Source organism: Hypomesus nipponensis, chromosome 18 (genome assembly GCF_054491055.1).
Source record: "Hypomesus nipponensis isolate SF chromosome 18, ASM5449105v1, whole genome shotgun sequence".
NCBI classification, from domain to species: Eukaryota; Metazoa; Chordata; class Actinopteri; order Osmeriformes; family Osmeridae; genus Hypomesus; species Hypomesus nipponensis.
Genome location: NC_140378.1, coordinates 3,637,501 through 3,659,206, shown reverse-complemented (window position 1 = coordinate 3,659,206; position 21,706 = coordinate 3,637,501). Strand labels below are relative to the sequence as shown.

Genomic DNA, 21,706 nt, shown 5'->3' with positions numbered 1-21,706 from the left:
GAGGCGCTGCTGGGAGTTGAACCCAGGATCTCCTGTTTACAAGACAGGCACTTTCAACCAGCTAAGCCACAGCACCTCTGAATGGCCAATAGTTGATTCAACTACTCGAAGCCACTAAGCGTGAAGGATCGGCCTCCATAATGTAAACACGCCCAACGTGGGACTCGAACCCACGACCCTGAGATTAAGAGTCTCATGCTCTACCGACTGAGCTAGCCGGGCTTACTGCTTTGCAGCTACAGGCATTCTGGTCGGGGGCCTTTGTGGCAGTTATTGTTTCAAACGCTTGGCCTGTGTCCACAAGGCTGACATTTTGTCCAGACACCGTTTCAAATGACTGTTTCAAATTCGCTGGGTGTATAGTCTACCAACAAAGAGTGGCATGCTCTAACCCCTGTGCCATCCAGGCTTACCATGTCGCTTCCAGAGCCATTCTCGTCTGGGACCTTTGTGACGGAAAATGTCTGAATCCACAATATTGTGGGTGAAGGTAAGAAATGTGCCAGTTGTATACAACAGACACAGGTGAGGCGCTGCTGGGAGTTGAACCCAGGATCTCCTGTTTACAAGACAGGCGCTTTCAACCAGCTAAGCCACAGCACCTCTGAATGGCCAATAGTTGATTCAACTACTCGAAGCCACTAAGCGTGAAGGATCGGCCTCCATAATGTAAACACGCCCAACGTGGGGCTCGAACCCACGACCCTGAGATTAAGAGTCTCATGCTCTACCGACTGAGCTAGCCGGGCTTACCGCTTGGCAGCTACAGGCATTCTGGTCGGGGGCCTTTGTGGCAGTTATTGTTTCAAACGCTTGGCCTGTGTCCACAAGGCTGACATTTTGTCCAGACACCGTTTCAAATGACTGTTTCAAATTCGCTGGGTGTATAGTCTACCAACAAAGAGTGGCATGCTCTAACCCCTGTGCCATCCAGGCTTACCATGTCGCTTCCGGAGGCATTCTCGTCTGGGACCTTTGTGACGGAAAACGTCTGAATCCACAATATTGTGGGTGAAGGTAAGAAATGTGCCAGTTGTATAAAACAGACACAGGTGAGGCGCTGCTGGGAGTTGAACCCAGGATCTCCTGTTCACAAGACAGGCGCTTTCAACCAGCTAAGCCACAGCACCTCTGAATGGCCAATAGTTGATTCAACTACTCGAAGCCACTAAGCGTGAAGGATCGGCCTCCATAATGTAAACACGCCCAACGTGGGGCTCGAACCCACGACCCTGAGATTAAGAGTCTCATGCTCTACTGACTGAGCTAGCCGGGCTTACTGCTTTGCAGCTACAGGCATTCTGGTCGGGGGCCTTTGTGGCAGTTATTGTTTCAAACGCTTGGCCTGTGTCCACAAGGCTGACATTTTGTCCAGACACCGTTTCAAATGACTGTTTCAAATTCGCTGGGTGTATAGTCTACCAACAAAGAGTGGCATGCTCTAACCCCTGTGCCATCCAGGCTTACCATGTCGCTTCCAGAGGCATTCTCGTCGGGGACCTTTGTGACGGAAAATGTCTGAATCCACAATATTGTGGGTGAAGATAAAAAATGTGCCAGTTGTATAAAACAGAAACAGGTGAGGCGCTGCTGGGAGTTGAACCCAGGATCTCCTGTTTACAAGACAGGCGCTTTCAACCAGCTAAGCCACAGCACCTCTGAATGGCCAATAGTTGATTCAACTACTCGAAGCCACTAAGCGTGAAGGATCGGCCTCCATAATGTAAACACGCCCAACGTGGGGCTCAAACCCACGACCCTGAGATTAAGAGTCTCATGCTCTACCGACTGAGCTAGCCGGGCTTACTGCTTTGCAGCTACAGGCATTCTGGTCGGGGGCCTTTGTGGCAGTTATTGTTTCAAACGCTTGGCCTGTGTCCACAAGGCTGACATTTTGTCCAGACACCGTTTCAAATGACTGTTTCAAATTTGCTGGGTGTATAGTCTACCAACAAAGAGTGGCATGCTCTAACCCCTGTGCCATCCAGGCTTACCATGTCGCTTCCAGAGGCATTCTCGTCGGGGACCTTTGTGACGGAAAATGTCTGAATCCACAATATTGTGGGTGAAGGTAAGAAATGTGCCAGTTGTATAAAACAGAAACAGGTGAGGCGCTGCTGGGAGTTGAACCCAAGATCTCCTGTTTACAAGACAGGCGCTTTCAACCAGCTAAGCCACAGCACCTCTGAATGGCCAATAGTTGATTCAACTACTCGAAGCCACTAAGCGTGAAGGATCGGCCTCCATAATGTAAACACGCCCAACGTGGGGCTCGAACCCACGACCCTGAGATTAAGAGTCTCATGCTCTACCGACTGAGCTAGCCGGGCTTACTGCTTTGCAGCTACAGGCATTCTGGTCGGGGGCCTTTGTGGCAGTTATTGTTTCAAACGCTTGGCCTGTGTCCACAAGGCTGACATTTTGTCCAGACACCGTTTCAAATGACTGTTTCAAATTCGCTGGGTGTATAGTCTACCAACAAAGAGTGGCATGCTCTAACCCCTGTGCCATCCAGGCTTACCATGTCGCTTCCAGAGCCATTCTCGTCTGGGACCTTTGTGACGGAAAATGTCTGAATCCACAATATTGTGGGTGAAGGTAAGAAATGTGCCAGTTGTATAAAACAGACACAGGTGAGGCGCTGCTGGGAGTTGAACCCAGGATCTCCTGTTTACAAGACAGGCGCTTTCAACCAGCTAAGCCACAGCACCTCTGAATGGCCAATAGTTGATTCAACTACTCGAAGCCACTAAGCGTGAAGGATCGGCCTCCATAATGTAAACACGCCCAACGTGGGGCTCGAACCCACGACCCTGAGATTAAGAGTCTCATGCTCTACCGACTGAGCTAGCCGGGCTTACTGCTTTGCAGCTACAGGCATTCTGGTCGGGGGCCTTTGTGGCAGTTATTGTTTCAAACGCTTGGCCTGTGTCCACAAGGCTGACATTTTGTCCAGACACCGTTTCAAATGACTGTTTCAAATTCGCTGGGTGTATAGTCTACCAACAAAGAGTGGCATGCTCTAACCCCTGTGCCATCCAGGCTTACCATGTCGCTTCCAGAGCCATTCTCGTCTGGGACCTTTGTGACGGAAAATGTCTGAATCCACAATATTGTGGGTGAAGGTAAGAAATGTGCCAGTTGTATAAAACAGACACAGGTGAGGCGCTGCTGGGAGTTGAACCCAGGATCTCCTGTTTACAAGACAGGCGCTTTCAACCAGCTAAGCCACAGCACCTCTGAATGGCCAATAGTTGATTCAACTACTCGAAGCCACTAAGCGTGAAGGATCGGCCTCCATAATGTAAACACACCCAACGTGGGGCTCGAACCCACGACCCTGAGATTAAGAGTCTCATGCTCTACCGACTGAGCTAGCCGGGCTTACTGGTTTGCAGCTACAGGCATTCTGGTCGGGGGCCTTTGTGGCAGTTATTGTTTCAAACGCTTGGCCTGTGTCCACAAGGCTGACATTTTGTCCAGACACCATTTCAAATGACTGTTTCAAATTCGCTGGGTGTATAGTCTACCAACAAAGAGTGGCATGCTCTAACCCCTGTGCCATCCAGGCTTACCATGTCGCTTCCAGAGGCATTCTCGTCTGGGACCTTTGTGACGGAAAATGTCTGAATCCACAATATTGTGGGTGAAGGTAAGAAATGTGCCAGTTGTATAAAACAGACACAGGTGAGGCGCTGCTGGGAGTTGAACCCAGGATCTCCTGTTCACAAGACAGGCGCTTTCAACCAGCTAAGCCACAGCACCTCTGAATGGCCAATAGTTGATTCAACTACTCGAAGCCACTAAGCGTGAAGGATCGGCCTCCATAATGTAAACACACCCAACGTGGGGCTCGAACCCACGACCCTGAGATTAAGAGTCTCATGCTCTACCGACTGAGCTAGCCGGGCTTACTGCTTGGCAGCTACAGGCATTTTGGTCGGGGGCCTTTGTGGCAGTTATTGTTTCAAACGCTTGGCCTGTGTCCACAAGGCTGACATTTTGTCCAGACACCGTTTCAAATGACTGTTTCAAATTCGCTGGGTGTATAGTCTACCAACAAAGAGTGGCATGCTCTAACCCCTGTGCCATCCAGGCTTACCATGTTGCTTCCAAAGGCATTCTCGTCGGGGACCTTTGTGACGGAAAATGTCTGAATCCACAATATTGTGGGTGAAGATAAAAAATGTGCCAGTTGTATAAAACAGAAACAGGTGAGGCGCTGCTGGGAGTTGAACCCAGGATCTCCTGTTTACAAGACAGGCACTTTCAACCAGCTAAGCCACAGCACCTCTGAATGGCCAATAGTTGATTCAACTACTCGAAGCCACTAAGCGTGAAGGATCGGCCTCCATAATGTAAACACGCCCAACGTGGGGCTCGAACCCACGACCCTGAGATTAAGAGTCTCATGCTCTACCGACTGAGCTAGCCGGGCTTACTGCTTTGCAGCTACAGGCATTCTGGTCGGGGGCCTTTGTGGCAGTTATTGTTTCAAACGCTTGGCCTGTGTCCACAAGGCTGACATTTTGTCCAGACACCGTTTCAAATGACTGTTTCAAATTCGCTGGGTGTATAGTCTACCAACAAAGAGTGGCATGCTCTAACCCCTGTGCCATCCAGGCTTACCATGTCGCTTCCAGAGCCATTCTTGTCTGGGACCTTTGTGACGGAAAATGTCTGAATCCACAATATTGTGGGTGAAGGTAAGAAATGTGCCAGTTGTATAAAACAGACACAGGTGAGGCGCTGCTGGGAGTTGAACCCAGGATCTCCTGTTTACAAGACAGGCGCTTTCAACCAGCTAAGCCACAGCACCTCTGAATGGCCAATAGTTGATTCAACTACTCGAAGCCACTAAGCGTGAAGGATCGGCCTCCATAATGTAAACACGCCCAACGTGGGGCTCGAACCCACGACCCTGAGATTAAGAGTCTCATGCTCTACCGACTGAGCTAGCCGGGCTTACTGCTTGGCAGCTACAGGCATTCTGGTCGGGGGCCTTTGTGGCAGTTATTGTTTCAAACGCTTGGCCTGTGTCCACAAGGCTGACATTTTGTCCAGACACCGTTTCAAATGACTGTTTCAAATTCGCTGGGTGTATAGTCTACCAACAAAGAGTGGCATGCTCTAACCCCTGTGCCATCCAGGCTTACCATGTCGCTTCCAGAGGCATTCTCGTCTGGGACCTTTGTGACGGAAAATGTCTGAATCCACAATATTGTGGGTGAAGGTAAGAAATGTGCCAGTTGTATAAAACAGACACAGGTGAGGCGCTGCTGGGAGTTGAACCCAGGATCTCCTGTTTACAAGACAGGCGCTTTCAACCAGCTAAGCCACAGCACCTCTGAATGGCCAATAGTTGATTCAACTACTCGAAGCCACTAAGCATGAAGGATCGGCCTCCATAATGTAAACACGCCCAACGTGGGGCTCGAACCCACGACCCTGAGATTAAGAGTCTCATGCTCTACCGACTGAGCTAGCCGGGCTTACTGCTTGGCAGCTACAGGCATTCTGGTCGGGGGCCTTTGTGGCAGTTATTGTTTCAAACTTGGCCTGTGTCCACAAGGCTGACATTTTGTCCAGACACCGTTTCAAATGACTGTTTCAAATTCGCTGGGTGTATAGTCTACCAACAAAGAGTGGCATGCTCTAACCCCTGAGCCATCCAGGCTTACCATGTTGCTTCCAGAGGCATTCTCGTCGGGGACCTTTGTGACGGAAAATGTCTGAATCCACAATATTGTGGGTGAAGGTAAGAAATGTGCCAGTTGTATAAAACAGACACAGGTGAGGCGCTGCTTGGAGTTGAACCCAGGATCTCCTGTTTACAAGACAGGCGCTTTCAACCAGCTAAGCCACAGCACCTCTGAATGGCCAATAGTTGATTCAACTACTCGAAGCCACTAAGCGTGAAGGATCGGCCTCCATAATGTAAACACGCCCAACGTGGGGCTCGAACCCACGACCCTGAGATTAAGAGTCTCATGCTCTACCGACTGAGCTAGCCGGGCTTACTGCTTGGCAGCTACAGGCATTCTGGTCGGGGGCCTTTGTGGCAGTTATTGTTAAAAAACGCTTGGCCTGTGTCCACAAGGCTGACATTTTGTCCAGACACCGTTTCAAATGACTGTTTCAAATTCGCTGGGTGTATAGTCTACCAACAAAGAGTGGCATGCTCTAACCCCTGTGCCATCCAGGCTTACCATGTTGCTTCCAGAGGCATTCTCGTCGGGGACCTTTGTGACGGAAAATGTCTGAATCCACAATATTGTGGGTGAAGATAAAAAATGTGCCAGTTGTATAAAACAGAAACAGGTGAGGCGCTGCTGGGAGTTGAACCCAGGATCTCCTGTTTACAAGACATGCGCTTTCAACCAGCTAAGCCACAGCACCTCTGAATGGCCAATAGTTGATTCAACTACTCGAAGCCACTAAGCGTGAAGGATCGGCCTCCATAATGTAAACACGCCCAACGTGGGGCTCGAACCCACGACCCTGAGATTAAGAGTCTCATGCTCTACCGACTGAGCTAGCCGGGCTTACTGCTTGGCAGCTACAGGCATTCTGGTCGGGGGCCTTTGTGGCAGTTATTGTTTCAAACGCTTGGCCTGTGTCCACAAGGCTGACATTTTGTCCAGACACCGTTTCAAATGACTGTTTCAAATTCGCTGGGTGTATAGTCTACCAACAAAGAGTGGCATGCTCTAACCCCTGTGCCATCCAGGCTTACCATGTTGCTTCCAGAGGCATTCTCGTCGGGGACCTTTGTGACGGAAAATGTCTGAATCCACAATATTGTGGGTGAAGATAAAAAATGTGCCAGTTGTATAAAACAGAAACAGGTGAGGCGCTGCTGGGAGTTGAGCCCAGGATCTCCTGTTTACAAGACAGGCGCTTTCAACCAGCTAAGCCACAGCACCTCTGAATGGCCAATAGTTGATTCAACTACTCGAAGCCACTAAGCGTGAAGGATCGGCCTCCATAATGTAAACACGCCCAACGTGGGGCTCGAACCCACGACCCTGAGATTAAGAGTCTCATGCTCTACCGACTGAGCTAGCCGGGCTTACTGCTTTGCAGCTACAGGCATTCTGGTCGGGGGCCTTTGTGGCAGTTATTGTTTCAAACGCTTGGCCTGTGTCCACAAGGCTGACATTTTGTCCAGACACCGTTTCAAATGACTGTTTCAAATTTGCTGGGTGTATAGTCTACCAACAAAGAGTGGCATGCTCTAACCCCTGTGCCATCCAGGCTTACCATGTCGCTTCCAGAGGCATTCTCGTCGGGGACCTTTGTGACGGAAAATGTCTGAATCCACAATATTGTGGGTGAAGGTAAGAAATGTGCCAGTTGTATAAAACAGAAACAGGTGAGGCGCTGCTGGGAGTTGAACCCAGGATCTCCTGTTTACAAGACAGGCGCTTTCAACCAGCTAAGCCACAGCACCTCTGAATGGCCAATAGTTGATTCAACTACTCGAAGCCACTAAGCGTGAAGGATCGGCCTCCATAATGTAAACACGCCCAACGTGGGGCTCGAACCCACGACCCTGAGATTAAGAGTCTCATGCTCTACCGACTGAGCTAGCCGGGCTTACTGCTTTGCAGCTACAGGCATTCTGGTCGGGGGCCTTTGTGGCAGTTATTGTTTCAAACGCTTGGCCTGTGTCCACAAGGCTGACATTTTGTCCAGACACCGTTTCAAATGACTGTTTCAAATTCGCTGGGTGTATAGTCTACCAACAAAGAGTGGCATGCTCTAACCCCTGTGCCATCCAGGCTTACCATGTCGCTTCCAGAGCCATTCTCGTCTGGGACCTTTGTGACGGAAAATGTCTGAATCCACAATATTGTGGGTGAAGGTAAGAAATGTGCCAGTTGTATAAAACAGACACAGGTGAGGCGCTGCTGGGAGTTGAACCCAGGATCTCCTGTTTACAAGACAGGCGCTTTCAACCAGCTAAGCCACAGCACCTCTGAATGGCCAATAGTTGATTCAACTACTCGAAGCCACTAAGCGTGAAGGATCGGCCTCCATAATGTAAACACACCCAACGTGGGGCTCGAACCCACGACCCTGAGATTAAGAGTCTCATGCTCTACCGACTGAGCTAGCCGGGCTTACTGGTTTGCAGCTACAGGCATTCTGGTCGGGGGCCTTTGTGGCAGTTATTGTTTCAAACGCTTGGCCTGTGTCCACAAGGCTGACATTTTGTCCAGACACCGTTTCAAATGACTGTTTCAAATTCGCTGGGTGTATAGTCTACCAACAAAGAGTGGCATGCTCTAACCCCTGTGCCATCCAGGCTTACCATGTCGCTTCCAGAGGCATTCTCGTCTGGGACCTTTGTGACGGAAAATGTCTGAATCCACAATATTGTGGGTGAAGGTAAGAAATGTGCCAGTTGTATAAAACAGACACAGGTGAGGCGCTGCTGGGAGTTGAACCCAGGATCTCCTGTTTACAAGACAGGCGCTTTCAACCAGCTAAGCCACAGCACCTCTGAATGGCCAATAGTTGATTCAACTACTCGAAGCCACTAAGCGTGAAGGATCGGCCTCCATAATGTAAACACACCCAACGTGGGGCTCGAACCCACGACCCTGAGATTAAGAGTCTCATGCTCTACCGACTGAGCTAGCCGGGCTTACTGGTTTGCAGCTACAGGCATTCTGGTCGGGGGCCTTTGTGGCAGTTATTGTTTCAAACGCTTGGCCTGTGTCCACAAGGCTGACATTTTGTCCAGACACCGTTTCAAATGACTGTTTCAAATTCGCTGGGTGTATAGTCTACCAACAAAGAGTGGCATGCTCTAACCCCTGTGCCATCCAGGCTTACCATGTCGCTTCCAGAGGCATTCTCGTCTGGGACCTTTGTGACGGAAAATGTCTGAATCCACAATATTGTGGGTGAAGGTAAGAAATGTGCCAGTTGTATAAAACAGACACAGGTGAGGCGCTGCTGGGAGTTGAACCCAGGATCTCCTGTTTACAAGACAGGCGCTTTCAACCAGCTAAGCCACAGCACCTCTGAATAGCCAATAGTTGATTCAACTACTCGAAGCCACTAAGCGTGAAGGATCGGCCTCCATAATGTAAACACACCCAACGTGGGGCTCGAACCCACGACCCTGAGATTAAGAGTCTCATGCTCTACCGACTGAGCTAGCCGGGCTTACTGCTTGGCAGCTACAGGCATTTTGGTCGGGGGCCTTTGTGGCAGTTATTGTTTCAAACGCTTGGCCTGTGTCCACAAGGCTGACATTTTGTCCAGACACCGTTTCAAATGACTGTTTCAAATTCGCTGGGTGTATAGTCTACCAACAAAGAGTGGCATGCTCTAACCCCTGTGCCATCCAGGCTTACCATGTTGCTTCCAGAGGCATTCTCGTCGGGGACCTTTGTGACGGAAAATGTCTGAATCCACAATATTGTGGGTGAAGATAAAAAATGTGCCAGTTGTATAAAACAGAAACAGGTGAGGCGCTGCTGGGAGATGAACCCAGGATCTCCTGTTTACAAGACAGGCACTTTCAACCAGCTAAGCCACAGCACCTCTGAATGGCCAATAGTTGATTCAACTACTCGAAGCCACTAAGCGTGAAGGATCGGCCTCCATAATGTAAACACGCCCAACGTGGGGCTCGAACCCACGACCCTGAGATTAAGAGTCTCATGCTCTACCGACTGAGCTAGCCGGGCTTACTGCTTTGCAGCTACAGGCATTCTGGTCGGGGGCCTTTGTGGCAGTTATTGTTTCAAACGCTTGGCCTGTGTCCACAAGGCTGACATTTTGTCCAGACACCGTTTCAAATGACTGTTTCAAATTCGCTGGGTGTATAGTCTACCAACAAAGAGTGGCATGCTCTAACCCCTGTGCCATCCAGGCTTACCATGTCGCTTCCAGAGCCATTCTTGTCTGGGACCTTTGTGACGGAAAATGTCTGAATCCACAATATTGTGGGTGAAGGTAAGAAATGTGCCAGTTGTATAAAACAGACACAGGTGAGGCGCTGCTGGGAGTTGAACCCAGGATCTCCTGTTTACAAGACAGGCGCTTTCAACCAGCTAAGCCACAGCACCTCTGAATGGCCAATAGTTGATTCAACTACTCGAAGCCACTAAGCGTGAAGGATCGGCCTCCATAATGTAAACACGCCCAACGTGGGGCTCGAACCCACGACCCTGAGATTAAGAGTCTCATGCTCTACCGACTGAGCTAGCCGGGCTTACTGCTTGGCAGCTACAGGCATTCTGGTCGGGGGCCTTTGTGGCAGTTATTGTTTCAAACGCTTGGCCTGTGTCCACAAGGCTGACATTTTGTCCAGACACCGTTTCAAATGACTGTTTCAAATTCGCTGGGTGTATAGTCTACCAACAAAGAGTGGCATGCTCTAACCCCTGTGCCATCCAGGCTTACCATGTCGCTTCCAGAGGCATTCTCGTCTGGGACCTTTGTGACGGAAAATGTCTGAATCCACAATATTGTGGGTGAAGGTAAGAAATGTGCCAGTTGTATAAAACAGACACAGGTGAGGCGCTGCTGGGAGTTGAACCCAGGATCTCCTGTTTACAAGACAGGCGCTTTCAACCAGCTAAGCCACAGCACCTCTGAATGGCCAATAGTTGATTCAACTACTCGAAGCCACTAAGCATGAAGGATCGGCCTCCATAATGTAAACACACCCAACGTGGGGCTCGAACCCACGACCCTGAGATTAAGAGTCTCATGCTCTACCGACTGAGCTAGCCGGGCTTACTGCTTGGCAGCTACAGGCATTCTGGTCGGGGGCCTTTGTGGCAGTTAATGTTTCAAACTTGGCCTGTGTCCACAAGGCTGACATTTTGTCCAGACACCGTTTCAAATGACTGTTTCAAATTCGCTGGGTGTATAGTCTACCAACAAAGAGTGGCATGCTCTAACCCCTGTGCCATCCAGGCTTACCATGTCGCTTCCAGAGCCATTCTCGTCTGGGACCTTTGTGACGGAAAATGTCTGAATCCACAATATTGTGGGTGAAGGTAAGAAATGTGCCAGTTGTATAAAACAGACACAGGTGAGGCGCTGCTGGGAGTTGAACCCAGGATCTCCTGTTTACAAGACAGGCGCTTTCAACCAGCTAAGCCACAGCACCTCTGAATGGCCAATAGTTGATTCAACTACTCGAAGCCACTAAGCATGAAGGATCGGCCTCCATAATGTAAACACGCCCAACGTGGGGCTCGAACCCACGACCCTGAGATTAAGAGTCTCATGCTTTACCGACTGAGCTAGCCGGGCTTACTGCTTGACAGCTACAGGCATTCTGGTCAGGGGCCTTTGTGGCAGTTATTGTTTCAAACTTGGCCTGTGTCCACAAGGCTGACATTTTGTCCAGACACCGTTTCAAATGACTGTTTCAAATTCGCTGGGTGTATAGTCTACCAACAAAGAGTGGCATGCTCTAACCCCTGAGCCATCCAGGCTTACCATGTTGCTTCCAGAGGCATTCTCGTCGGGGACCTTTGTGACGGAAAATGTCTGAATCCACAATATTGTGGGTGAAGGTAAGAAATGTGCCAGTTGTATAAAACAGACACAGGTGAGGCGCTGCTGGGAGTTGAACCCAGGATCTCCTGTTTACAAGACAGGCGCTTTCAACCAGCTAAGCCACAGCACCTCTGAATGGCCAATAGTTGATTCAACTACTCGAAGCCACTAAGCGTGAAGGATCGGCCTCCATAATGTAAACACGCCCAACGTGGGGCTCGAACCCACGACCCTGAGATTAAGAGTCTCATGCTCTACCGACTGAGCTAGCCGGGCTTACTGCTTTGCAGCTACAGGCATTCTGGTCGGGGGCCTTTGTGGCAGTTATTGTTTCAAACGCTTGGCCTGTGTCCACAAGGCTGACATTTTGTCCAGACACCGTTTCAAATGACTGTTTCAAATTCGCTGGGTGTATAGTCTACCAACAAAGAGTGGCATGCTCTAACCCCTGTGCCATCCAGGCTTACCATGTCGCTTCCAGAGCCATTCTCGTCTGGGACCTTTGTGACGGAAAATGTCTGAATCCACAATATTGTGGGTGAAGGTAAGAAATGTGCCAGTTGTATAAAACAGACACAGGTGAGGCGCTGCTGGGAGTTGAACCCAGGATCTCCTGTTTACAAGACAGGCGCTTTCAACCAGCTAAGCCACAGCACCTCTGAATGGCCAATAGTTGATTCAACTACTCGAAGCCACTAAGCGTGAAGGATCGGCCTCCATAATGTAAACACGCCCAACATGGGGCTCGAACCCACGACCCTGAGATTAAGAGTCTCATGCTCTACCGACTGAGCTAGCCGGGCTTACTGCTTGGCAGCTACAGGCATTCTGGTCGGGGGCCTTTGTGGCAGTTATTGTTAAAAAACGCTTGGCCTGTGTCCACAAGGCTGACATTTTGTCCAGACACCGTTTCAAATGACTGTTTCAAATTCGCTGGGTGTATAGTCTACCAACAAAGAGTGGCATGCTCTAACCCCTGTGCCATCCAGGCTTACCATGTCGCTTCCAGAGGCATTCTCGTCGGGGACCTTTGTGACGGAAAATGTCTGAATCCACAATATTGTGGGTGAAGGTAAGAAATGTGCCAGTTGTATAAAACAGACACAGGTGAGGCGCTGCTGGGAGTTGAACCCAGGATCTCCTGTTTACAAGACAGGCGCTTTCAACCAGCTAAGCCACAGCACCTCTGAATGGCCAATAGTTGATTCAACTACTCGAAGCCACTAAGCATGAAGGATCGGCCTCCATAATGTAAACACGCCCAACGTGGGGCTCGAACCCACGACCCTGAGATTAAGAGTCTCATGCTCTACCGACTGAGCTAGCTGGGCTTACTGCTTGGCAGCTACAGGCATTCTGGTCGGGGGCCTTTGTGGCAGTTATTGTTTCAAACTTGGCCTGTGTCCACAAGGCTGACATTTTGTCCAGACACCGTTTCAAATGACTGTTTCAAATTCCCTTGGTGTATAGTCTACCAACAAAGAGTGGCATGCTCTAACCCCTGAGCCATCCAGGCTTACCATGTTGCTTCCAGAGGCATTCTCGTCGGGGACCTTTGTGACGGAAAATGTCTGAATCCACAATATTGTGGGTGAAGGTAAGAAATGTGCCAGTTGTATAAAACAGACACAGGTGAGGCGCTGCTGGGAGTTGAACCCAGGATCTCCTGTTTACAAGACAGGCGCTTTCAACCAGCTAAGCCACAGCACCTCTGAATGGCCAATAGTTGATTCAACTACTCGAAGCCACTAAGCATGAAGGATCGGCCTCCATAATGTAAACACGCCCAACGTGGGGCTCGAACCCACGACCCTGAGATTAAGAGTCTCATGCTCTACCGACTGAGCTAGCCGGGCTTACTGCTTGGCAGCTACAGGCATTCTGGTCGGGGGCCTTTGTGGCAGTTATTGTTTCAAACTTGGCCTGTGTCCACAAGGCTGACATTTTGTCCAGACACCGTTTCAAATGACTGTTTCAAATTCCCTTGGTGTATAGTCTACCAACAAAGAGTGGCATGCTCTAACCCCTGAGCCATCCAGGCTTACCATGTTGCTTCCAGAGGCATTCTCGTCGGGGACCTTTGTGACGGAAAATGTCTGAATCCACAATATTGTGGGTGAAGGTAAGAAATGTGCCAGTTGTATAAAACAGACACAGGTGAGGCGCTGCTGGGAGTTGAACCCAGGATCTCCTGTTTACAAGACAGGCGCTTTCAACCAGCTAAGCCACAGCACCTCTGAATGGCCAATAGTTGATTCAACTGCTCGAAGCCACTAAGCGTGAAGGATCGGCCTCCATAATGTAAACACGCCCAACGTGGGGCTCGAACCCACGACCCTGAGATTAAGAGTCTCATGCTCTACCGACTGAGCTAGCCGGGCTTACTGCTTTGCAGCTACAGGCATTCTGGTCGGGGGCCTTTGTGGCAGTTATTGTTTCAAACGCTTGGCCTGTGTCCACAAGGCTGACATTTTGTCCAGACACCGTTTCAAATGACTGTTTCAAATTCGCTGGGTGTATAGTCTACCAACAAAGAGTGGCATGCTCTAACCCCTGTGCCATCCAGGCTTACCATGTCGCTTCCAGAGCCATTCTCGTCTGGGACCTTTGTGACGGAAAATGTCTGAATACACAATATTGTGGGTGAAGGTAAGAAATGTGCCAGTTGTATAAAACAGACACAGGTGAGGCGCTGCTGGGAGTTGAACCCAGGATCTCCTGTTTACAAGACAGGCGCTTTCAACCAGCTAAGCCACAGCACCTCTGAATGGCCAATAGTTGATTCAACTACTCGAAGCCACTAAGCGTGAAGGATCGGCCTCCATAATGTAAACACGCCCAACATGGGGCTCGAACCCACGACCCTGAGATTAAGAGTCTCATGCTCTACCGACTGAGCTAGCCGGGCTTACTGCTTGGCAGCTACAGGCATTCTGGTCGGGGGCCTTTGTGGCAGTTATTGTTAAAAAACGCTTGGCCTGTGTCCACAAGGCTGACATTTTGTCCAGACACCGTTTCAAATGACTGTTTCAAATTCGCTGGGTGTATAGTCTACCAACAAAGAGTGGCATGCTCTAACCCCTGTGCCATCCAGGCTTACCATGTCGCTTCCAGAGCCATTCTCGTCTGGGACCTTTGTGACGGAAAATGTCTGAATCCACAATATTGTGGGTGAAGGTAAGAAATGTGCCAGTTGTATAAAACAGACACAGGTGAGGCGCTGCTGGGAGTTGAACCCAGGATCTCCTGTTTACAAGACAGGCGCTTTCAACCAGCTAAGCCACAGCACCTCTGAATGGCCAATAGTTGATTCAACTACTCGAAGCCACTAAGCTTGAAGGATCGGCCTCCACAATGTAAACACGCCCAACGTGGGGCTCGAACCCACGACCCTGAGATTAAGAGTCTCATGCTCTACCGACTGAGCTAGCCGGGCTTACTGCTTGGCAGCTACAGGCATTCTGGTCGGGGGCCTTTGTGGCAGTTATTGTTTCAAACGCTTGGCCTGTGTCCACAAGGCTGACATTTTGTCCAGACACCGTTTCAAATGACTGTTTCAAATTCGCTGGGTGTATAGTCTACCAACAAAGAGTGGCATGCTCTAACCCCTGTGCCATCCAGGCTTACCATGTCGCTTCCAGAGGCATTCTCGTCGGGGACCTTTGTGACGGAAAATGTCTGAATCCACAATATTGTGGGTGAAGGTAAGAAATGTGCCAGTTGTATAAAACAGAAACAGGTGAGGCGCTGCTGGGAGTTGAACCCAGGATCTCCTGTTTACAAGACAGGCGCTTTCAACCAGCTAAGCCACAGCACCTCTGAATGGCCAATAGTTGATTCAACTACTCGAAGCCACTAAGCGTGAAGGATCGGCCTCCATAATGTAAACACGCCCAACGTGGGGCTCGAACCCACGACCCTGAGATTAAGAGTCTCATGCTCTACCGACTGAGCTAGCCGGGCTTACTGCTTTGCAGCTACAGGCATTCTGGTCGGGGTCCTTTGTGGCAGTTATTGTTTCAAACGCTTGGCCTGTGTCCACAAGGCTGACATTTTGTCCAGACACCGTTTCAAATGACTGTTTCAAATTCGCTGGGTGTATAGTCTACCAACAAAGAGTGGCATGCTCTAACCCCTGTGCCATCCAGGCTTACCATGTCGCTTCCAGAGGCATTCTCGTCGGGGACCTTTGTGACGGAAAATGTCTGAATACACAATATTGTGGGTGAAGGTAAGAAATGTGCCAGTTGTATAAAACAGACACAGGTGAGGCGCTGCTGGGAGTTGAACCCAGGATCTCCTGTTTACAAGACAGGCGCTTTCAACCAGCTAAGCCACAGCACCTCTGAATGGCCAATAGTTGATTCAACTACTCGAAGCCACTAAGCGTGAAGGATCGGCCTCCACAATGTAAACACGCCCAACGTGGGGCTCGAACCCACGACCCTGAGATTAAGAGTCTCATGCTCTACCGACTGAGCTAGCCGGGCTTACTGCTTGGGAGCTACAGGCATTCTGGTCGGGGGCCTTTGTGGCAGTTATTGTTTCAAACGCTTGGCCTGTGTCCACAAGGCTGACATTTTGTCCAGACACCGTTTCAAATGACTGTTTCAAATTCGCTGGGTGTATAGTCTACCAACAAAGAGTGGCATGCTCTAACCCCTGTGCCATCCAGGCTTACCATGTCGCTACCAGAGCCATTCTCGTCTGGGACCTTTGTGACGGAAAATGTCTGAATCCACAATATTGTGGGTGAAGGTAAGAAATGTGCCAGTTGTATAAAACAGACACAGGTGAGGCGCTGCTGGGAGTTGAACCCAGGATCTCCTGTTTACAAGACAGGCGCTTTCAACCAGCTAAGCCACAGCACCTCTGAATGGCCAATAGTTGATTCAACTACTCGAAGCCACTAAGCGTGAAGGATCGGCCTCCATAATGTAAACACGCCCAACGTGGGGCTCGAACCCACGACCCTGAGATTAAGAGTCTCATGCTCTACCGACTGAGCTAGCCGGGCTTACTGCTTGGCAGCTACAGGCATTCTGGTCGGGGTCCTTTGTGGCAGTTATTGTTTCAAACGCTTGGCCTGTGTCCACAAGGCTGACATTTTGTCCAGACACCGTTTCAAATGACTGTTTCAAATTCGCTGGGTGTATAGTCTACCAACAAAGAGTGGCATGCTCTAACCCCTGTGCCATCCAGGCTTACCATGTCGCTACCAGAGCCATTCTCGTCTGGGACCTTTGTGACGGAAAATGTCTGAATCCACAATATTGTGGGTGAAGGTAAGAAATGTGCCAGTTGTATAAAACAGACACAGGTGAGGCGCTGCTGGGAGTTGAACCCAGGATCTCCTGTTTACAAGACAGGCGCTTTCAACCAGCTAAGCCACAGCACCTCTGAATGGCCAATAGTTGATTCAACTACTCGAAGCCACTAAGCGTGAAGGATCGGCCTCCATAATGTAAACACGCCCAACGTGGGGCTCGAACCCACGACCCTGAGATTAAGAGTCTCATGCTCTACCGACTGAGCTAGCCGGGCTTACTGCTTGGCAGATACAGGCATTCTGGTCGGGGGCCTTTGTGGCAGTTATTGTTTCAAACGCTTGGCCTGTGTCCACAAGGCTGACATTTTGTCCAGACACCGTTTCAAATGACTGTTTCAAATTCGCTGGGTGTATAGTCTACCAACAAAGAGTGGCATGCTCTAACCCCTGTGCCATCCAGGCTTACCATGTTGCTTCCAGAGGCATTCTCGTCGGGGACCTTTGTGACGGAAAATGTCTGAATCCACAATATTGTGGGTGAAGGTAAGAAATGTGCCAGTTGTATAAAACAGACACAGGTGAGGCGCTGCTGGGAGTTGAACCCAGGATCTCCTGTTTACAAGACAGGCGCTTTCAACCAGCTAAGCCACAGCACCTCTGAATGGCCAATAGTTGATTCAACTACTCGAAGCCACTAAGCGTGAAGGATCGGCCTCCATAATGTAAACACACCCAACGTGGGGCTCGAACCCACGACCCTGAGATTAAGAGTCTCATGCTCTACCGACTGAGCTAGCCGGGCTTACTGCTTGGCAGCTACAGGCATTCTGGTCGGGGGCCTTTGTGGCAGTTATTGTTTCAAACGCTTGGCCTGTGTCCACAAGGCTGACATTTTGTCCAGACACCGTTTCAAATGACTGTTTCAAATTCGCTGGGTGTATAGTCTACCAACAAAGAGTGGCATGCTCTAACCCCTGTGCCATCCAGGCTTACCATGTCGCTTCCAGAGGCATTCTCGTCGGGGACCTTTGTGACGGAAAATGTCTGAATCCACAATATTGTGGGTGAAGGTAAGAAATGTGCCAGTTGTATAAAACAGACACAGGTGAGGCGCTGCTGGGAGTTGAACCCAGGATCTCCTCTTTACAAGACAGGCGCTTTCAACTAGCTAAGCCACAGCACCTCTGAATGGCCAATAGTTGATTCAACTACTCGAAGCCACTAAGCGTGAAGGATCGGCCTCCATAATGTAAACACGCCCAACGTGGGGCTCGAACCCACGACCCTGAGATTAAGAGTCTCATGCTCTACCGACTGAGCTAGCCGGGCTTACTGCTTTGCAGCTACAGGCATTCTGGTCGGGGGCCTTTGTGGCAGTTATTGTTTCAAACGCTTGGCCTGTGTCCACAAGGCTGACATTTTGTCCAGACACCGTTTCAAATGACTGTTTCAAATTCGCTGGGTGTATAGTCTACCAACAAAGAGTGGCATGCTCTAACCCCTGTGCCATCCAGGCTTACCATGTCGCTTCCAGAGGCATTCTCGTCGGGGACCTTTGTGACGGAAAATGTCTGAATCCACAATATTGTGGGTGAAGGTAAGAAATGTGCCAGTTGTATAAAACAGACACAGGTGAGGCGCTGCTGGGAGTTGAACCCAGGATCTCCTCTTTACAAGACAGGCGCTTTCAACTAGCTAAGCCACAGCACCTCTGAATGGCCAATAGTTGATTCAACTACTCGAAGCCACTAAGCGTGAAGGATCGGCCTCCATAATGTAAACACGCCCAACGTGGGGCTCGAACCCACGACCCTGAGATTAAGAGTCTCATGCTCTACCGACTGAGCTAGCCGGGCTTACTGCTTTGCAGCTACAGGCATTCTGGTCGGGGGCCTTTGTGGCAGTTATTGTTTCAAACGCTTGGCCTGTGTCCACAAGGCTGACATTTTGTCCAGACACCGTTTCAAATGACTGTTTCAAATTCGCTGGGTGTATAGTCTACCAACAAAGAGTGGCATGCTCTAACCCCTGTGCCATCCAGGCTTACCATGTCGCTTCCAGAGGCATTCTCGTCGGGGACCTTTGTGACGGAAAATGTCTGAATCCACAATATTGTGGGTGAAGGTAAGAAATGTGCCAGTTGTATAAAACAGACACAGGTGAGGCGCTGCTGGGAGTTGAACCCAGGATCTCCTGTTTACAAGACAGGCGCTTTCAACCAGCTAAGCCACAGCACCTCTGAATGGCCAATAGTTGATTCAACTACTCGAAGCCACTAAGCGTGAAGGATCGGCCTCCACAATGTAAACACGCCCAACGTGGGGCTCGAACCCACGACCCTGAGATTAAGAGTCTCATGCTCTACCGACTGAGCTAGCCGGGCTTACTGCTTTGCAGCTACAGGCATTCTGGTCGGGGGCCTTTGTGGCAGTTATTGTTTCAAACGCTTGGCCTGTGTCCACAAGGCTGACATTTTGTCCAGACACCGTTTCAAATGACTGTTTCAAATTCGCTGGGTGTATAGTCTACCAACAAAGAGTGGCATGCTCTAACCCCTGTGCCATCCAGGCTTACCATGTCGCTTCCAGAGGCATTCTCGTCGGGGACCTTTGTGACGGAAAATGTCTGAATCCACAATATTGTGGGTGAAGGTAAGAAATGTGCCAGTTGTATAAAACAGACACAGGTGAGGCGCTGCTGGGAGTTGAACCCAGGATCTCCTCTTTACAAGACAGGCGCTTTCAACTAGCTAAGCCACAGCACCTCTGAATGGCCAATAGTTGATTCAACTACTCGAAGCCACTAAGCGTGAAGGATCGGCCTCCATAATGTAAACACGCCCAACGTGGGGCTCGAACCCACGACCCTGAGATTAAGAGTCTCATGCTCTACCGACTGAGCTAGCCGGGCTTACTGCTTTGCAGCTACAGGCATTCTGGTCGGGGGCCTTTGTGGCAGTTATTGTTTCAAACGCTTGGCCTGTGTCCACAAGGCTGACATTTTGTCCAGACACCGTTTCAAATGACTGTTTCAAATTCGCTGGGTGTATAGTCTACCAACAAAGAGTGGCATGCTCTAACCCCTGTGCCATCCAGGCTTACCATGTCGCTTCCAGAGGCATTCTCGTCGGGGACCTTTGTGACGGAAAATGTCTGAATCCACAATATTGTGGGTGAAGGTAAGAAATGTGCCAGTTGTATAAAACAGACACAGGTGAGGCGCTGCTGGGAGTTGAACCCAGGATCTCCTGTTTACAAGACAGGCGCTTTCAACCAGCTAAGCCACAGCACCTCTGAATGGCCAATAGTTGATTCAACTACTCGAAGCCACTAAGCGTGAAGGATCGGCCTCCACAATGTAAACACGCCCAACGTGGGGCTCGAACCCACGACCCTGAGATTAAGAGTCTCATGCTCTACCGACTGAGCTAGCCGGGCTTACTGCTTGGCAGCTACAGGCATTCTGGTCGGGGGCCTTTGTGGCAGTTATTGTTTCAAACGCTTGGCCTGTGTCCACAAGGCTGACATTTTGTCCAGACACCGTTTCAAATGACTGTTTCAAATTCGCTGGGTGTATAGTCTACCAACAAAGAGTGGCATGCTCTAACCCCTGTGCCATCCAGGCTTACCATGTCGCTACCAGAGCCATTCTCGTCTGGGACCTTTGTGACGGAAAATGTCTGAATCCACAATATTGTGGGTGAAGGTAAGAAATGTGCCAGTTGTATAAAACAGACACAGGTGAGGCGCTGCTGGGAGTTGAACCCAGGATCTCCTGTTTACAAGACAGGCGCTTTCAACCAGCTAAGCCACAGCACCTCTGAATGGCCAATAGTTGATTCAACTACTCGAAGCCACTAAGCGTGAAGGATCGGCCTCCATAATGTAAACACGCCCAACGTGGGGCTCGAACCCACGACCCTGAGATCAAGAGTCTCATGCTCTACCGACTGAGCTAGCCGGGCTTACTGCTTTGCAGCTACAGGCATTCTGGTCGGGGGCCTTTGTGGCAGTTATTGTTTCAAACGCTTGGCCTGTGTCCACAAGGCTGACATTTTGTCCAGACACCGTTTCAAATGACTGTTTCAAATTCGCTGGGTGTATAGTCTACCAACAAAGAGTGGCATGCTCTAACCCCTGTGCCATCCAGGCTTACCATGTCGCTTCCAGAGCCATTCTCGTCTGGGACCTTTGTGACGGAAAATGTCTGAATCCACAATATTGTGGGTGAAGGTAAGAAATGTGCCAGTTGTATAAAACAGACACAGGTGAGGCGCTGCTGGGAGTTGAACCCAGGATCTCCTGTTTACAAGACAGGCGCTTTCAACCAGCTAAGCCACAGCACCTCTGAATGGCCAATAGTTGATTCAACTACTCGAAGCCACTAAGCGTGAAGGATCGGCCTCCATAATGTAAACACGCCCAACGTGGGGCTCGAACCCACGACCCTGAGATTAAGAGTCTCATGCTCTACCGACTGAGCTAGCCGGGCTTACTGCTTTGCAGCTACAGGCATTCTGATCGGGGGCCTTTGTGGCAGTTATTGTTTCAAACGCTTGGCCTGTGTCCACAAGGCTGACATTTTGTCCAGACACCGTTTCAAATGACTGTTTCAAATTCGCTGGGTGTATAGTCTACCAACAAAGAGTGGCATGCTCTAACCCCTGTGCCATCCAGGCTTACCATGTCGCTTCCAGAGGCATTCTCGTCGGGGACCTTTGTGACGGAAAATGTCTGAATCCACAATATTGTGGGTGAAGGTAAGAAATGTGCCAGTTGTATAAAACAGACACAGGTGAGGCGCTGCTGGGAGTTGAACCCAGGATCTCCTGTTTACAAGACAGGCGCTTTCAACCAGCTAAGCCACAGCACCTCTGAATGGCCAATAGTTGATTCAACTACT

At 50.0% G+C, this 21,706-nt stretch overlaps 83 non-coding genes across 83 annotated transcripts; all 83 read right to left on the bottom strand.

The window, feature by feature from the left end:
* Position 1: 1 nt before the first annotated feature.
* On the bottom strand, positions 2-76 carry trnat-ugu (transfer RNA threonine (anticodon UGU)). The gene has a single exon. It is a non-coding gene; the product is annotated as a tRNA-Thr (tRNA).
* A 73-nt stretch (positions 77-149) lies between these two features.
* On the bottom strand, positions 150-222 carry trnak-cuu (transfer RNA lysine (anticodon CUU)). The gene has a single exon. It is a non-coding gene; the product is annotated as a tRNA-Lys (tRNA).
* A 306-nt stretch (positions 223-528) lies between these two features.
* trnat-ugu (transfer RNA threonine (anticodon UGU)) lies at positions 529-603 on the bottom strand. The gene has a single exon. It is a non-coding gene; the product is annotated as a tRNA-Thr (tRNA).
* A 73-nt stretch (positions 604-676) lies between these two features.
* trnak-cuu (transfer RNA lysine (anticodon CUU)) lies at positions 677-749 on the bottom strand. The gene has a single exon. It is a non-coding gene; the product is annotated as a tRNA-Lys (tRNA).
* Positions 750-1,055: 306 nt separating this feature from the next.
* Positions 1,056-1,130, bottom strand: trnat-ugu (transfer RNA threonine (anticodon UGU)). Its single transcript has one exon. It is a non-coding gene; the product is annotated as a tRNA-Thr (tRNA).
* Positions 1,131-1,203: 73 nt separating this feature from the next.
* On the bottom strand, positions 1,204-1,276 carry trnak-cuu (transfer RNA lysine (anticodon CUU)). Its single transcript has one exon. It is a non-coding gene; the product is annotated as a tRNA-Lys (tRNA).
* Positions 1,277-1,582: 306 nt separating this feature from the next.
* On the bottom strand, positions 1,583-1,657 carry trnat-ugu (transfer RNA threonine (anticodon UGU)). Its single transcript has one exon. It is a non-coding gene; the product is annotated as a tRNA-Thr (tRNA).
* A 73-nt stretch (positions 1,658-1,730) lies between these two features.
* On the bottom strand, positions 1,731-1,803 carry trnak-cuu (transfer RNA lysine (anticodon CUU)). Its single transcript has one exon. It is a non-coding gene; the product is annotated as a tRNA-Lys (tRNA).
* A 306-nt stretch (positions 1,804-2,109) lies between these two features.
* Positions 2,110-2,184, bottom strand: trnat-ugu (transfer RNA threonine (anticodon UGU)). Its single transcript has one exon. It is a non-coding gene; the product is annotated as a tRNA-Thr (tRNA).
* Positions 2,185-2,257: 73 nt separating this feature from the next.
* On the bottom strand, positions 2,258-2,330 carry trnak-cuu (transfer RNA lysine (anticodon CUU)). The gene has a single exon. It is a non-coding gene; the product is annotated as a tRNA-Lys (tRNA).
* A 306-nt stretch (positions 2,331-2,636) lies between these two features.
* On the bottom strand, positions 2,637-2,711 carry trnat-ugu (transfer RNA threonine (anticodon UGU)). Its single transcript has one exon. It is a non-coding gene; the product is annotated as a tRNA-Thr (tRNA).
* A 73-nt stretch (positions 2,712-2,784) lies between these two features.
* On the bottom strand, positions 2,785-2,857 carry trnak-cuu (transfer RNA lysine (anticodon CUU)). Its single transcript has one exon. It is a non-coding gene; the product is annotated as a tRNA-Lys (tRNA).
* A 306-nt stretch (positions 2,858-3,163) lies between these two features.
* trnat-ugu (transfer RNA threonine (anticodon UGU)) lies at positions 3,164-3,238 on the bottom strand. The gene has a single exon. It is a non-coding gene; the product is annotated as a tRNA-Thr (tRNA).
* A 73-nt stretch (positions 3,239-3,311) lies between these two features.
* Positions 3,312-3,384, bottom strand: trnak-cuu (transfer RNA lysine (anticodon CUU)). The gene has a single exon. It is a non-coding gene; the product is annotated as a tRNA-Lys (tRNA).
* Positions 3,385-3,690: 306 nt separating this feature from the next.
* trnat-ugu (transfer RNA threonine (anticodon UGU)) lies at positions 3,691-3,765 on the bottom strand. Its single transcript has one exon. It is a non-coding gene; the product is annotated as a tRNA-Thr (tRNA).
* Positions 3,766-3,838: 73 nt separating this feature from the next.
* On the bottom strand, positions 3,839-3,911 carry trnak-cuu (transfer RNA lysine (anticodon CUU)). The gene has a single exon. It is a non-coding gene; the product is annotated as a tRNA-Lys (tRNA).
* A 306-nt stretch (positions 3,912-4,217) lies between these two features.
* On the bottom strand, positions 4,218-4,292 carry trnat-ugu (transfer RNA threonine (anticodon UGU)). Its single transcript has one exon. It is a non-coding gene; the product is annotated as a tRNA-Thr (tRNA).
* A 73-nt stretch (positions 4,293-4,365) lies between these two features.
* trnak-cuu (transfer RNA lysine (anticodon CUU)) lies at positions 4,366-4,438 on the bottom strand. Its single transcript has one exon. It is a non-coding gene; the product is annotated as a tRNA-Lys (tRNA).
* Positions 4,439-4,744: 306 nt separating this feature from the next.
* trnat-ugu (transfer RNA threonine (anticodon UGU)) lies at positions 4,745-4,819 on the bottom strand. Its single transcript has one exon. It is a non-coding gene; the product is annotated as a tRNA-Thr (tRNA).
* A 73-nt stretch (positions 4,820-4,892) lies between these two features.
* Positions 4,893-4,965, bottom strand: trnak-cuu (transfer RNA lysine (anticodon CUU)). The gene has a single exon. It is a non-coding gene; the product is annotated as a tRNA-Lys (tRNA).
* A 306-nt stretch (positions 4,966-5,271) lies between these two features.
* Positions 5,272-5,346, bottom strand: trnat-ugu (transfer RNA threonine (anticodon UGU)). Its single transcript has one exon. It is a non-coding gene; the product is annotated as a tRNA-Thr (tRNA).
* Positions 5,347-5,419: 73 nt separating this feature from the next.
* trnak-cuu (transfer RNA lysine (anticodon CUU)) lies at positions 5,420-5,492 on the bottom strand. Its single transcript has one exon. It is a non-coding gene; the product is annotated as a tRNA-Lys (tRNA).
* Positions 5,493-5,796: 304 nt separating this feature from the next.
* On the bottom strand, positions 5,797-5,871 carry trnat-ugu (transfer RNA threonine (anticodon UGU)). The gene has a single exon. It is a non-coding gene; the product is annotated as a tRNA-Thr (tRNA).
* A 73-nt stretch (positions 5,872-5,944) lies between these two features.
* On the bottom strand, positions 5,945-6,017 carry trnak-cuu (transfer RNA lysine (anticodon CUU)). The gene has a single exon. It is a non-coding gene; the product is annotated as a tRNA-Lys (tRNA).
* A 307-nt stretch (positions 6,018-6,324) lies between these two features.
* On the bottom strand, positions 6,325-6,399 carry trnat-ugu (transfer RNA threonine (anticodon UGU)). Its single transcript has one exon. It is a non-coding gene; the product is annotated as a tRNA-Thr (tRNA).
* Positions 6,400-6,472: 73 nt separating this feature from the next.
* trnak-cuu (transfer RNA lysine (anticodon CUU)) lies at positions 6,473-6,545 on the bottom strand. The gene has a single exon. It is a non-coding gene; the product is annotated as a tRNA-Lys (tRNA).
* A 306-nt stretch (positions 6,546-6,851) lies between these two features.
* On the bottom strand, positions 6,852-6,926 carry trnat-ugu (transfer RNA threonine (anticodon UGU)). The gene has a single exon. It is a non-coding gene; the product is annotated as a tRNA-Thr (tRNA).
* A 73-nt stretch (positions 6,927-6,999) lies between these two features.
* Positions 7,000-7,072, bottom strand: trnak-cuu (transfer RNA lysine (anticodon CUU)). The gene has a single exon. It is a non-coding gene; the product is annotated as a tRNA-Lys (tRNA).
* Positions 7,073-7,378: 306 nt separating this feature from the next.
* On the bottom strand, positions 7,379-7,453 carry trnat-ugu (transfer RNA threonine (anticodon UGU)). The gene has a single exon. It is a non-coding gene; the product is annotated as a tRNA-Thr (tRNA).
* A 73-nt stretch (positions 7,454-7,526) lies between these two features.
* trnak-cuu (transfer RNA lysine (anticodon CUU)) lies at positions 7,527-7,599 on the bottom strand. Its single transcript has one exon. It is a non-coding gene; the product is annotated as a tRNA-Lys (tRNA).
* Positions 7,600-7,905: 306 nt separating this feature from the next.
* trnat-ugu (transfer RNA threonine (anticodon UGU)) lies at positions 7,906-7,980 on the bottom strand. The gene has a single exon. It is a non-coding gene; the product is annotated as a tRNA-Thr (tRNA).
* A 73-nt stretch (positions 7,981-8,053) lies between these two features.
* Positions 8,054-8,126, bottom strand: trnak-cuu (transfer RNA lysine (anticodon CUU)). Its single transcript has one exon. It is a non-coding gene; the product is annotated as a tRNA-Lys (tRNA).
* A 306-nt stretch (positions 8,127-8,432) lies between these two features.
* On the bottom strand, positions 8,433-8,507 carry trnat-ugu (transfer RNA threonine (anticodon UGU)). Its single transcript has one exon. It is a non-coding gene; the product is annotated as a tRNA-Thr (tRNA).
* A 73-nt stretch (positions 8,508-8,580) lies between these two features.
* On the bottom strand, positions 8,581-8,653 carry trnak-cuu (transfer RNA lysine (anticodon CUU)). Its single transcript has one exon. It is a non-coding gene; the product is annotated as a tRNA-Lys (tRNA).
* A 306-nt stretch (positions 8,654-8,959) lies between these two features.
* trnat-ugu (transfer RNA threonine (anticodon UGU)) lies at positions 8,960-9,034 on the bottom strand. The gene has a single exon. It is a non-coding gene; the product is annotated as a tRNA-Thr (tRNA).
* A 73-nt stretch (positions 9,035-9,107) lies between these two features.
* Positions 9,108-9,180, bottom strand: trnak-cuu (transfer RNA lysine (anticodon CUU)). Its single transcript has one exon. It is a non-coding gene; the product is annotated as a tRNA-Lys (tRNA).
* Positions 9,181-9,486: 306 nt separating this feature from the next.
* Positions 9,487-9,561, bottom strand: trnat-ugu (transfer RNA threonine (anticodon UGU)). Its single transcript has one exon. It is a non-coding gene; the product is annotated as a tRNA-Thr (tRNA).
* A 73-nt stretch (positions 9,562-9,634) lies between these two features.
* trnak-cuu (transfer RNA lysine (anticodon CUU)) lies at positions 9,635-9,707 on the bottom strand. Its single transcript has one exon. It is a non-coding gene; the product is annotated as a tRNA-Lys (tRNA).
* Positions 9,708-10,013: 306 nt separating this feature from the next.
* Positions 10,014-10,088, bottom strand: trnat-ugu (transfer RNA threonine (anticodon UGU)). The gene has a single exon. It is a non-coding gene; the product is annotated as a tRNA-Thr (tRNA).
* Positions 10,089-10,161: 73 nt separating this feature from the next.
* Positions 10,162-10,234, bottom strand: trnak-cuu (transfer RNA lysine (anticodon CUU)). The gene has a single exon. It is a non-coding gene; the product is annotated as a tRNA-Lys (tRNA).
* Positions 10,235-10,540: 306 nt separating this feature from the next.
* trnat-ugu (transfer RNA threonine (anticodon UGU)) lies at positions 10,541-10,615 on the bottom strand. The gene has a single exon. It is a non-coding gene; the product is annotated as a tRNA-Thr (tRNA).
* Positions 10,616-10,688: 73 nt separating this feature from the next.
* Positions 10,689-10,761, bottom strand: trnak-cuu (transfer RNA lysine (anticodon CUU)). Its single transcript has one exon. It is a non-coding gene; the product is annotated as a tRNA-Lys (tRNA).
* A 304-nt stretch (positions 10,762-11,065) lies between these two features.
* trnat-ugu (transfer RNA threonine (anticodon UGU)) lies at positions 11,066-11,140 on the bottom strand. Its single transcript has one exon. It is a non-coding gene; the product is annotated as a tRNA-Thr (tRNA).
* A 73-nt stretch (positions 11,141-11,213) lies between these two features.
* On the bottom strand, positions 11,214-11,286 carry trnak-cuu (transfer RNA lysine (anticodon CUU)). Its single transcript has one exon. It is a non-coding gene; the product is annotated as a tRNA-Lys (tRNA).
* Positions 11,287-11,590: 304 nt separating this feature from the next.
* trnat-ugu (transfer RNA threonine (anticodon UGU)) lies at positions 11,591-11,665 on the bottom strand. The gene has a single exon. It is a non-coding gene; the product is annotated as a tRNA-Thr (tRNA).
* A 73-nt stretch (positions 11,666-11,738) lies between these two features.
* On the bottom strand, positions 11,739-11,811 carry trnak-cuu (transfer RNA lysine (anticodon CUU)). Its single transcript has one exon. It is a non-coding gene; the product is annotated as a tRNA-Lys (tRNA).
* Positions 11,812-12,117: 306 nt separating this feature from the next.
* On the bottom strand, positions 12,118-12,192 carry trnat-ugu (transfer RNA threonine (anticodon UGU)). The gene has a single exon. It is a non-coding gene; the product is annotated as a tRNA-Thr (tRNA).
* Positions 12,193-12,265: 73 nt separating this feature from the next.
* Positions 12,266-12,338, bottom strand: trnak-cuu (transfer RNA lysine (anticodon CUU)). Its single transcript has one exon. It is a non-coding gene; the product is annotated as a tRNA-Lys (tRNA).
* Positions 12,339-12,645: 307 nt separating this feature from the next.
* On the bottom strand, positions 12,646-12,720 carry trnat-ugu (transfer RNA threonine (anticodon UGU)). Its single transcript has one exon. It is a non-coding gene; the product is annotated as a tRNA-Thr (tRNA).
* Positions 12,721-12,793: 73 nt separating this feature from the next.
* trnak-cuu (transfer RNA lysine (anticodon CUU)) lies at positions 12,794-12,866 on the bottom strand. Its single transcript has one exon. It is a non-coding gene; the product is annotated as a tRNA-Lys (tRNA).
* Positions 12,867-13,170: 304 nt separating this feature from the next.
* trnat-ugu (transfer RNA threonine (anticodon UGU)) lies at positions 13,171-13,245 on the bottom strand. The gene has a single exon. It is a non-coding gene; the product is annotated as a tRNA-Thr (tRNA).
* A 73-nt stretch (positions 13,246-13,318) lies between these two features.
* Positions 13,319-13,391, bottom strand: trnak-cuu (transfer RNA lysine (anticodon CUU)). The gene has a single exon. It is a non-coding gene; the product is annotated as a tRNA-Lys (tRNA).
* Positions 13,392-13,695: 304 nt separating this feature from the next.
* Positions 13,696-13,770, bottom strand: trnat-ugu (transfer RNA threonine (anticodon UGU)). Its single transcript has one exon. It is a non-coding gene; the product is annotated as a tRNA-Thr (tRNA).
* A 73-nt stretch (positions 13,771-13,843) lies between these two features.
* Positions 13,844-13,916, bottom strand: trnak-cuu (transfer RNA lysine (anticodon CUU)). Its single transcript has one exon. It is a non-coding gene; the product is annotated as a tRNA-Lys (tRNA).
* Positions 13,917-14,222: 306 nt separating this feature from the next.
* Positions 14,223-14,297, bottom strand: trnat-ugu (transfer RNA threonine (anticodon UGU)). Its single transcript has one exon. It is a non-coding gene; the product is annotated as a tRNA-Thr (tRNA).
* Positions 14,298-14,370: 73 nt separating this feature from the next.
* Positions 14,371-14,443, bottom strand: trnak-cuu (transfer RNA lysine (anticodon CUU)). Its single transcript has one exon. It is a non-coding gene; the product is annotated as a tRNA-Lys (tRNA).
* Positions 14,444-14,750: 307 nt separating this feature from the next.
* Positions 14,751-14,825, bottom strand: trnat-ugu (transfer RNA threonine (anticodon UGU)). The gene has a single exon. It is a non-coding gene; the product is annotated as a tRNA-Thr (tRNA).
* Positions 14,826-14,898: 73 nt separating this feature from the next.
* trnak-cuu (transfer RNA lysine (anticodon CUU)) lies at positions 14,899-14,971 on the bottom strand. Its single transcript has one exon. It is a non-coding gene; the product is annotated as a tRNA-Lys (tRNA).
* A 306-nt stretch (positions 14,972-15,277) lies between these two features.
* On the bottom strand, positions 15,278-15,352 carry trnat-ugu (transfer RNA threonine (anticodon UGU)). Its single transcript has one exon. It is a non-coding gene; the product is annotated as a tRNA-Thr (tRNA).
* Positions 15,353-15,425: 73 nt separating this feature from the next.
* On the bottom strand, positions 15,426-15,498 carry trnak-cuu (transfer RNA lysine (anticodon CUU)). Its single transcript has one exon. It is a non-coding gene; the product is annotated as a tRNA-Lys (tRNA).
* A 306-nt stretch (positions 15,499-15,804) lies between these two features.
* trnat-ugu (transfer RNA threonine (anticodon UGU)) lies at positions 15,805-15,879 on the bottom strand. The gene has a single exon. It is a non-coding gene; the product is annotated as a tRNA-Thr (tRNA).
* Positions 15,880-15,952: 73 nt separating this feature from the next.
* trnak-cuu (transfer RNA lysine (anticodon CUU)) lies at positions 15,953-16,025 on the bottom strand. Its single transcript has one exon. It is a non-coding gene; the product is annotated as a tRNA-Lys (tRNA).
* Positions 16,026-16,331: 306 nt separating this feature from the next.
* On the bottom strand, positions 16,332-16,406 carry trnat-ugu (transfer RNA threonine (anticodon UGU)). Its single transcript has one exon. It is a non-coding gene; the product is annotated as a tRNA-Thr (tRNA).
* Positions 16,407-16,479: 73 nt separating this feature from the next.
* trnak-cuu (transfer RNA lysine (anticodon CUU)) lies at positions 16,480-16,552 on the bottom strand. Its single transcript has one exon. It is a non-coding gene; the product is annotated as a tRNA-Lys (tRNA).
* A 306-nt stretch (positions 16,553-16,858) lies between these two features.
* Positions 16,859-16,933, bottom strand: trnat-ugu (transfer RNA threonine (anticodon UGU)). Its single transcript has one exon. It is a non-coding gene; the product is annotated as a tRNA-Thr (tRNA).
* A 73-nt stretch (positions 16,934-17,006) lies between these two features.
* trnak-cuu (transfer RNA lysine (anticodon CUU)) lies at positions 17,007-17,079 on the bottom strand. The gene has a single exon. It is a non-coding gene; the product is annotated as a tRNA-Lys (tRNA).
* Positions 17,080-17,385: 306 nt separating this feature from the next.
* trnat-ugu (transfer RNA threonine (anticodon UGU)) lies at positions 17,386-17,460 on the bottom strand. Its single transcript has one exon. It is a non-coding gene; the product is annotated as a tRNA-Thr (tRNA).
* Positions 17,461-17,533: 73 nt separating this feature from the next.
* Positions 17,534-17,606, bottom strand: trnak-cuu (transfer RNA lysine (anticodon CUU)). Its single transcript has one exon. It is a non-coding gene; the product is annotated as a tRNA-Lys (tRNA).
* A 306-nt stretch (positions 17,607-17,912) lies between these two features.
* Positions 17,913-17,987, bottom strand: trnat-ugu (transfer RNA threonine (anticodon UGU)). Its single transcript has one exon. It is a non-coding gene; the product is annotated as a tRNA-Thr (tRNA).
* Positions 17,988-18,060: 73 nt separating this feature from the next.
* On the bottom strand, positions 18,061-18,133 carry trnak-cuu (transfer RNA lysine (anticodon CUU)). The gene has a single exon. It is a non-coding gene; the product is annotated as a tRNA-Lys (tRNA).
* Positions 18,134-18,439: 306 nt separating this feature from the next.
* trnat-ugu (transfer RNA threonine (anticodon UGU)) lies at positions 18,440-18,514 on the bottom strand. Its single transcript has one exon. It is a non-coding gene; the product is annotated as a tRNA-Thr (tRNA).
* A 73-nt stretch (positions 18,515-18,587) lies between these two features.
* Positions 18,588-18,660, bottom strand: trnak-cuu (transfer RNA lysine (anticodon CUU)). Its single transcript has one exon. It is a non-coding gene; the product is annotated as a tRNA-Lys (tRNA).
* A 306-nt stretch (positions 18,661-18,966) lies between these two features.
* On the bottom strand, positions 18,967-19,041 carry trnat-ugu (transfer RNA threonine (anticodon UGU)). The gene has a single exon. It is a non-coding gene; the product is annotated as a tRNA-Thr (tRNA).
* A 73-nt stretch (positions 19,042-19,114) lies between these two features.
* trnak-cuu (transfer RNA lysine (anticodon CUU)) lies at positions 19,115-19,187 on the bottom strand. Its single transcript has one exon. It is a non-coding gene; the product is annotated as a tRNA-Lys (tRNA).
* A 306-nt stretch (positions 19,188-19,493) lies between these two features.
* Positions 19,494-19,568, bottom strand: trnat-ugu (transfer RNA threonine (anticodon UGU)). The gene has a single exon. It is a non-coding gene; the product is annotated as a tRNA-Thr (tRNA).
* A 73-nt stretch (positions 19,569-19,641) lies between these two features.
* trnak-cuu (transfer RNA lysine (anticodon CUU)) lies at positions 19,642-19,714 on the bottom strand. The gene has a single exon. It is a non-coding gene; the product is annotated as a tRNA-Lys (tRNA).
* Positions 19,715-20,020: 306 nt separating this feature from the next.
* On the bottom strand, positions 20,021-20,095 carry trnat-ugu (transfer RNA threonine (anticodon UGU)). Its single transcript has one exon. It is a non-coding gene; the product is annotated as a tRNA-Thr (tRNA).
* A 73-nt stretch (positions 20,096-20,168) lies between these two features.
* On the bottom strand, positions 20,169-20,241 carry trnak-cuu (transfer RNA lysine (anticodon CUU)). The gene has a single exon. It is a non-coding gene; the product is annotated as a tRNA-Lys (tRNA).
* Positions 20,242-20,547: 306 nt separating this feature from the next.
* On the bottom strand, positions 20,548-20,622 carry trnat-ugu (transfer RNA threonine (anticodon UGU)). Its single transcript has one exon. It is a non-coding gene; the product is annotated as a tRNA-Thr (tRNA).
* A 73-nt stretch (positions 20,623-20,695) lies between these two features.
* Positions 20,696-20,768, bottom strand: trnak-cuu (transfer RNA lysine (anticodon CUU)). The gene has a single exon. It is a non-coding gene; the product is annotated as a tRNA-Lys (tRNA).
* A 306-nt stretch (positions 20,769-21,074) lies between these two features.
* On the bottom strand, positions 21,075-21,149 carry trnat-ugu (transfer RNA threonine (anticodon UGU)). The gene has a single exon. It is a non-coding gene; the product is annotated as a tRNA-Thr (tRNA).
* Positions 21,150-21,222: 73 nt separating this feature from the next.
* trnak-cuu (transfer RNA lysine (anticodon CUU)) lies at positions 21,223-21,295 on the bottom strand. Its single transcript has one exon. It is a non-coding gene; the product is annotated as a tRNA-Lys (tRNA).
* A 306-nt stretch (positions 21,296-21,601) lies between these two features.
* Positions 21,602-21,676, bottom strand: trnat-ugu (transfer RNA threonine (anticodon UGU)). Its single transcript has one exon. It is a non-coding gene; the product is annotated as a tRNA-Thr (tRNA).
* Positions 21,677-21,706: the final 30 nt, after the last annotated feature.